The sequence below is a fragment of the Octopus bimaculoides genome, chromosome 3 (assembly GCF_001194135.2).
Source record: "Octopus bimaculoides isolate UCB-OBI-ISO-001 chromosome 3, ASM119413v2, whole genome shotgun sequence".
Lineage (NCBI taxonomy): Eukaryota > Metazoa > Mollusca > Cephalopoda > Octopoda > Octopodidae > Octopus > Octopus bimaculoides.
The window spans coordinates 88245110-88253618 of record NC_068983.1 but is presented as its reverse complement, the minus strand read 5'-3'; positions in this window follow the sequence as shown (position 1 = coordinate 88253618).

The following is an 8509-nucleotide window of genomic DNA, read 5'->3' as shown; positions in this document are numbered from 1 at the left end:
ACACACACACACACACACACACACACACACACACACACACACACACATTGATTCTGAAGTGGTACCCAAAAGATGTTTTATAAGTTCTGGAGGCTCAATTATTAGTAAATGGACTTTATCTTTAAAACAACACATACCTAATGATTCCTTATCCCACTTCCTAGCACCACACTTTTCACATGTTTTGCACATAGAGCCCAGGGAGACAATTTTTTCAGATGCATAATTACGAGTAGGATCATGATTAAATGTTATATCTTGCCATTGAAATTGTCCATACTTCTGCTGATTTTCTCTGGAAAGCTTTCTTCATTTTAGTCGTATTTTTTGGTCGCTTTCACTCTCTTGTTTTCTATTTATTCTACTCTTCTCTCTTTTTTTTTTGCAATCGTATTTCTTTGTCTTTTTTTAATTTTCTTGTACTTTTTTACTTCTATAATTTTCTTTCTTTCTCTGCAGTCTTATTTCCCTATCTTTATCTCCTTCTTGTTCTCTTGTTCTCCTCTCATATCCCCTCATTTTTTGCAACCTAACTTTCCGATGGTTTTTACTTTCTTCTACAATTTTCATATTAAATGTTTGAATCCTCATTCTTTTGTCTTTTTTATTGTCTTGTGATATTTTATTTCCTTCTACATTTCTTTCATGCTCATGATTGTTTATGGGAAAGAGAGCATCATAGTGGCCGTTGTCAAATTCGCCACTATATAACACTGAAATCTTCCTTTCTGCAAATGTTCGAGCACAAACGGTGAACAGAGAAAGAATTGCAACATTGTACAATTCACTAATGGCAGTTGATTCAACATTACACAAATTTTTCACTCTCGCTTGCATACCATAAACTTCTGAACGATCGAGAGAAACGTTGGTGGACAGGCAAACATCGGAAGCAGGCGCCACAGCATATGACGGTTAGATCGCTGAAGACGTAACATATGTCTCTGATGTTTACGACACTTTTCAAGAAGACGGGACACAAATATGTCAGAAGTACTTCAAAGATTTTGACCAACTTATAGTACTGAGTTACATCTATAAAGGGAAGTTTTGTTTACTAATTATGTGGATAATTGTATCACGCTCTACCAGAGTTCAAGGTCAATCTGTGCCAAGCGACTTCACTCTGCGTGCTTTAGTTTCGTTACTATGGCAACAGTTCGGATACTTATTGATTAGACCTCGCGTATATATATATATTATAAAAATAATAAGTGGAAATTTTAACGGTGAGTGTGTTAAAATTTAAGGCACGATAAGAAAATGACTCTCCCCAGACACAACAGAATATGCTTCAACACACGAAATCACATAAAAAATCTTGCAAACCAAATCCAAAAACAATATATATATATATATATATATATATATATTTTACATGGAAAAATACGAGCATGAAAAGCCATATTCTTAAGATTATAAACATGGAAAAGTACAGGACAAGTTATTACACCCGTAAAAGTATAGGACAAGCTTATTACTTCTAGTAAAGTAAAGAATAAGAAACTTTTTACTTAAAATATTGCAGCAAAGAACGCCAGTTATTCAAATTTATCACTCTTTAAAGTTCTCATTTAAAAAATTTATAGTACAAAACTGTTCAGCTAATTTGTAAGTTTGTCTAATTAGTCATTTTTTATGTATTCAAGATAGTAAATTAGCCAAATTCTACTTAAATAAGTATAGCGTTATTTGTAAACTATAATAAAATAAGTTTTAATATTCAAATTTTAATTTTAGCTGCAATATTTTAAGTAAAAAGTTTCTTATTCTTTTCTTTACTAGAAGTAATAGCTTGTTCTATACTTTTACAGGTGTAATAACTTGTCCTGTACTTTTCCAGGTTTATAATCATAAGAATATGACTTTTTTCATGCTTGCATTTTTCCATGTAATCCATGATTTTTCCAGGCATTGCTATTATAGGATAATTAATAATGTGTCGATAATTTAAGATTTTACCTTATAAAATACTGAAAGATAATATTTCAATTTTTCCATGTAAGTGATGATAATATTTCAATTTTTTTCATGTTTAATTTAAATATATGTTGTGATTGAATTATTTGATATTATCCATCCACACCAAATTAATGGCTGGAATTTTTGCCATGTTGTTGCTTGCACCATGGCTCACCAAAAGTTACAAACAACAAGACCCCAAAACCATCAGTTACCAGGCTCAAATTAAGTAACCTAATTTTGAAATATTAGGAGGTCACAGGAGTTCATTCAACGAAAAAAAAATTCCAATGATTCCGGGATTGGGGGAAACCCCCACCTCATTTTTTTCTGAACCAAAATAAGGGATTTGCAGCATATTAGGAAGCCAGGGTACTTGATTCCATGCAAAAAATCCAATTTTTTTTCGTAGTGAAAATCATGCAGGTGTTAATATAGAAATTGACCATAATGTTGTTATTTAGCCTCAAATAAACCCTGATACTGCAAACGTATCACCAAAGACATTCCAGCCTTCAGCAAACCGCCTTTTTAGGGATAATCTAGGACATTACATACAACAGGCGTGTGATTTAGGTAGGGGGATACTTTGGCTACTATTTTTAGCGTGTCGAGCGACCAGGTAGAGGCTCTTTCATTGGTTCGATTGCGTGATGAGATTTTTTTTACACACATCTGTAATATGTATATATATCATCGGCAGAAGTTAGAGAGTAAGTCAAAAGCTGAGAGCTTCGTGTATTGGCACTTATCAAACACGAATTTGTCCATTGTCACTTTGTAACTCCTGACGAAATAACTTTTAAAATACAAAATTGTCTAATTGAATAGATCCCAAATGGATGAAAGGCAAAGTCGACCTCGGCGGAATTTGAACTCAGGACGTAAAGACAGACGGAATACCGTTAAGCATTTCGCCCGGTGTGCTAATGTTTCTGCCAGACCGTCACCTTAAGCAGCGAGTATTCATTTTAGAGATATATTCTTTATTCTTATTACTGAAGCGTTACTTCCTTACTGACATGAAATTTCGTAAGCCTAATAAAAAGTATACTTTTAATTTAGAATTAAAAAATTTATGTTAATTGAAGATGAATATCTGCTTTACTGCTCCCCTTGAGGTCGCAGATATTTTGATGTAACTTTTTTTCTTCTGAACCAAATCTCAAACTAATTATGCCAAAGTGTAGCTGAGGAGGTTATCCCTTTAAAACTATTAACAGTTTGCAATTTAGTTGAGAACTGAATTGGTGGTGAAGCTTGGAAGCTTCTGAGATTGACGAAATGGTGGACTTCAGAATATATTCAACTACTACCGTGGTTAAAAGATATATATATATATATATAGTCTGTATAGTCTGTAAAGAACGTAGAAGAGTAGAGTGTGGAGCTCGTCCGCCTTCATATTTACGCTGTGCTATCCAGTAGTAGTATCATACGTACTTCTAGGTTTGCGTTTGAGCAACTGTTGTGTATGAATAGGTAATTGAAAAACTTGGAATCAACATGAAAGAGTACGGTTGGACATTTATTTTTAATCACTACAATTGTTTCAACGCCACGTACTTTTCCAGATGTGCAGGTACTTGATTATGTAACTGTTTTCCTGCATTATGAGATCTAGCTTTGTTTTCTTAATATGTATATTACTATACTATAATTAATATAAACTAGTTTTGAGACTCGATATGATTTATGACCATATCTCTCTATACTCCAATCAAGACGAGATATCTCGCCCCCGTAAAATTAAGGTATGAATTACCAGATTCGAATATTTGTTGGCTTTTTGACATCGCCGCTTAACCCTCGGTTACTTTTGCAATCCCGTCATATTTTCAGGGATAGCGCATTTAGGAGTACATTATGAAATGTATCCTTCTTTTGAGACTATTGCATATGAGTTCAGGGAGATTTGGTTGATATTTCTAACGAGTTGAGTGACAACATAGAGTCTCTCTCGTTGCTATGTAACGATAAGCATAGTAATTGTACTTGTGATGAAGATCGCACGTATGCAGAAATACCACAGTCGTAGGTGATTGTATATGAAATACTACGTCATGAAATCATGTGACTACTTGACTGCTTAGTCAAGTGAAAGTAAACATCATAAATCCATGATTTCAGTGGGACATTGGTAAAAAAATAAATCTTTGACTCCTTTTTACTCATCACGCATATTCATTATATGTAATTATTTTAATATTAATCGCTGCTCATTTATCTTGTTTGTTTTTCTGGGCAGAAACGCTTGTTTAACCCGTTTGATAATATCCCCAAGTCAACAAAAGTTAGCCTTATCACTATTGATTTCTCATATTGGTACAAAGCCAACATCCGCAGAAATGAGGTAGTGGTAAAAGCTATTGTATCGACCTCATCTTGTACATGACTCGCACTTATCGGTACCACTGATTTGCAATGGCGTCTTCATATTTTAACCAAACTCACAGCCTACAAAACTTTTTTCTTTTTCTTTTTTTATCTTTTCTTTTTTTTTACTTATCGTAATGCTGTTAAATCAAAGCCAAAAGAAAATTAATAAACATTATTGCCAGAATGTGCCACAAGGAAGGGCGAATGTTCAACATTTGGAAATTGCATCCTGTGCTATAATACTGTGGCATGATTCGAAACCAATACGACGAATTTCCAAGTTAAAATCACAGTTTAGTAACAGCTTTTTCATGTGATCGGTCGAATTATGAAGCAATCAGCAGTCATACATCATGTAATGCAACATTCCAGAATATTCTCCTAACAAGGCCTAGAAAAAGATATATTTTGAGCAACAAACTTCAGTTTGTGGCCGACCGCTCCTTATAAAAATGATTATTATTTATTTTAAATAGGATGGTGTTTCTTGATTTATTTTTTATTCTATCCTCTTTTATTATTTTAGAATCTCTGTCATGTTTACAAAAGTAGTGGGTCGAATCTCACAGCCAGCTTTCGAGCTCTTTCCATCCAAAGGGATTTTAAATGCTATTGTCTATTTTATCACGATAATCGAAAATGTTGTCTCAGAAAAATTTTATTAAAGCCTATGCATTTCCAAGAAAGTTATAGGAAAACATGTTCGGGGTCAGTGTGTGTGTATGCAGATCTGCATATGTGTGTATATTCAGAAGTATCTCTACGTTTGAAAAGAGGGGTTTTATGCTTATAGTCTATAACTTAGTGGTTCGATACAGGGTCGGTAAAATGGCTACCCAACTTAAAAATAAGTACTAGGATCAATATGCCCGACTAAAAACTCTTCGAGGCGGTGCCTCAGCATCATCGCTCTTTAGTTACTGGAACAATCTAAAAAATAAAAGAATATTTCGATTTATTATTAGTTTTGCAAAAATCTGCTGAGATTGACTTTGCCTTTCATCCTTTTGGAGTTGATAAAATAAGTACCAGTTGAATACTGGGGCCAATAATCGCTGACCCAGTGCCAAAAGCTGAAATCATTATTAGTTTTGCAAGATTATTGATGTGAAATAGCGTTTTGAAACAGAATTTATATCTTGGGAGGTCAATTTTTCAGAAAAACCGATGCACTGATTCTTTTAATTCATACTAATTAACCAGTTAACTAATCGATTGCTTGACTAACTGTTTGAGCGATCAATCAGTTGGGTTTTCCGTAGTTCTCTTGTCGCCATTCGTGACCACATTAGTGACATGTCTTCATTGATCTAAGTATGCATTGATGCATCCACAGAATTAGTTAACGGTTAGTGAAATACAACAAACGCGTATGTCTTTATTGGAAAAAACGACCTTCCTAAGATACAATAATATAAGAATAAGATGGCTCATTGCGTGCCATACGTGTAATTGAGCAGACCTAAAGTAGAGCGACACCACAACCACCACCACCACTACTGTCACCGATGACGACAACAAACAGACCCAAACTGGACGCAAACAGTGGAAAAGTGAAACAATTCCAGCTTTAGAAGATAAACCAGTGAATGTCGGAATTCACAGTGTGTGCGATCTGGAATCAAGTGGAAGGGGTTATGGTGTATCTGGAACCCTATTTATGTTCGGTACTTCGTCAGTGAGAGCTGATTGAAGCTGCATATCAATAACAACAACTGGTTCTTATTTTATCGACCTCAACGGGATTTGAACTCAGAACGTGGTGGGACGAGATTAAATGCTATAAATTATTTAATCTGGCGCTATACTGTTCCTGGCTTCTTCCTCTTCCACGGGGAATAATCATTATTGCTCACTTAAAGCTTCTTCATAAATCATATCTTCCGCTATCCTACATTTCTTTTCCTCTTCTTTCCTTTTCAATTTGTTTCTCTATAACCTTCATGCACAGCCCCACTATCTATCTATCTATCTATCTAAGAATATTTATGCATATGTGTATACATATCTGTATATATATATGCGTGTATATATATATTTATCTCTCTATCTAAGGATATTTATGCATATGTGTGTACATATATATATATATATATATATATATATATATATATATATATATATATATATATATATATATGTACATCTATCTGTGTATGTACGTATGTGTGTATGTATGTATGTATGTATACATATATGCACACACACAAGCACGCATACATACACACACACGCACACACATATATATATACATGCGCATACGCACACACGTGCTATTACTAAACTAATAGAAAGCAAGCAAAGGAAAGTTCGCTTGTGCACTCTGTCTGTCTGTCTGTCTGTCTCTTCATTGAATCAGATGATTTTAACTCTACCAGTGAACCCGTGCTTTATTCACGCTATTCATATTCACTCTTGATGCCACCACCACCAATGGACTCCTATTTTATTCAAGTTACTCTCAATCCCATCAAAATCACCACCAGTCAACACCACCACCACCACCACCACAACTACTACTACTACGACTAATGAACTCTTTTCTTATCCACGCTCCTCTTATTAACTGATCATCATAAGCCACACCATACAACACATCTTCCTTCTCTATGTTCTCATTCTCTCTCTTAATATAATTCCTCTCTCCACCCTTGCTTGCTATCGTTCTCTCTCTCATTCAGGCTCTTTAGTTTTCCAGCAATGTATCCGACATGCTCCTCCCATACTTGCGTCCCTTGGGTCACCTAAATATGTAGAATTACTGCCATTAACCAGATACGGAATTTTCCCGCGTTTTTCTTCCGTTATTTTTGATGAACAAATTCTATTTTGTTCTTTTTTCCTTTACCATTTCTCTTCTCGCCCACTTCCTCCGCTCTCAGATATTTCTATATATTCTTCTCCACATTTTACCATTATATATTCCTTCCCTTTCTTTGTATGTTTTCGTCTAACCACTTCTAGTTATTTTTCTCCCTTCTCCTCCCTGCCTGTCTATTTTCTCCCTGTCTACCTCTCTCATTGTCTTTTCTTGCCTTTGTTTGCTTTTCCACCGCCTAATCTTCCCATGGACTCTTTTTGCCATCTCTTTATCCTTACATTTTCCTCTTTTGTTCTCTCTTTCTCTCTCTCTCTCACACATACACGCACACAGAATTAATCTTTTACTTGTTTTAGCCCAAAAACATGACTCCGCTATGCAAAAAGTAAATAAAATAAACCGCTTGCTCAATTCCACATGTATTGGAATTGAACATGACGCCTTATAAATAAGAAGCTCAATTCTGACCCATTCAGCTATGCAGTTCATAGTGCAAGCATTATCTGGTACGCGCGCGCGCGCAGGGTGTCCCGAAATTAAGGCAACCGAAGTTTCGGGCTTTAATAACAATCAATAAAATTGATAAGATATGAAAATTAATCATCATTATAAAAGCTTAGTGTGTCTTCTTTTTGTTTCAGACTAAACAAATTCAGATTTATAAATTAGATTGTGACCGTAGACCAAAATACAATCATAACTTTCCACAAAGGAGGCGAAAGTAATACAGCTATAGCCAAAAAGCTTAAAATTAACAGAATAACAGTCTGGAACATTGTCAAGAAATTTCAAAAGACTGGTTCCACCGCTGATCGACCTAGACATGACCGAAAAAGAAATGTGCAGACCCCTTAGCTTATCAAAATTACCAGGGAAAAGATACGAAGAAATCCTCATTGTTCTGTCAGAAAACTGACCGCCACAGCAAAATCGATGTATCGAGTGCTGAAGGAGGATCTCAGGAACCATCCCAACAAAATGATCAGTCATCATGAGCTAACGCAAGTTTATAAGGCCATGTGACTGAAGAGAAGTCATCTTATCCTGCGTCAGATTGCTGATGGCATGCTGCCCAACCTGGTGTTCATTGATGAAAAGAAATTTGACATCGAACAGACAGTAAACCATCAGAACGACCGACTTTGGAGTGTATCTGGCTCCGTCGAGGGTAGACTCGTAAATCGACGTCAAAATCTACAGTCAGTTATGGTTTGGGCGTCTATGACAGCCACTGGAGAGTCTCCCCTCATTTTTGTGTCCTTGGATGTTAAAATTAACACTCAACGATACATTAGCGACGTTCTGGAAGCTGAACTGCTTCCATGGGCGAATGCGCACTTGGAGCCT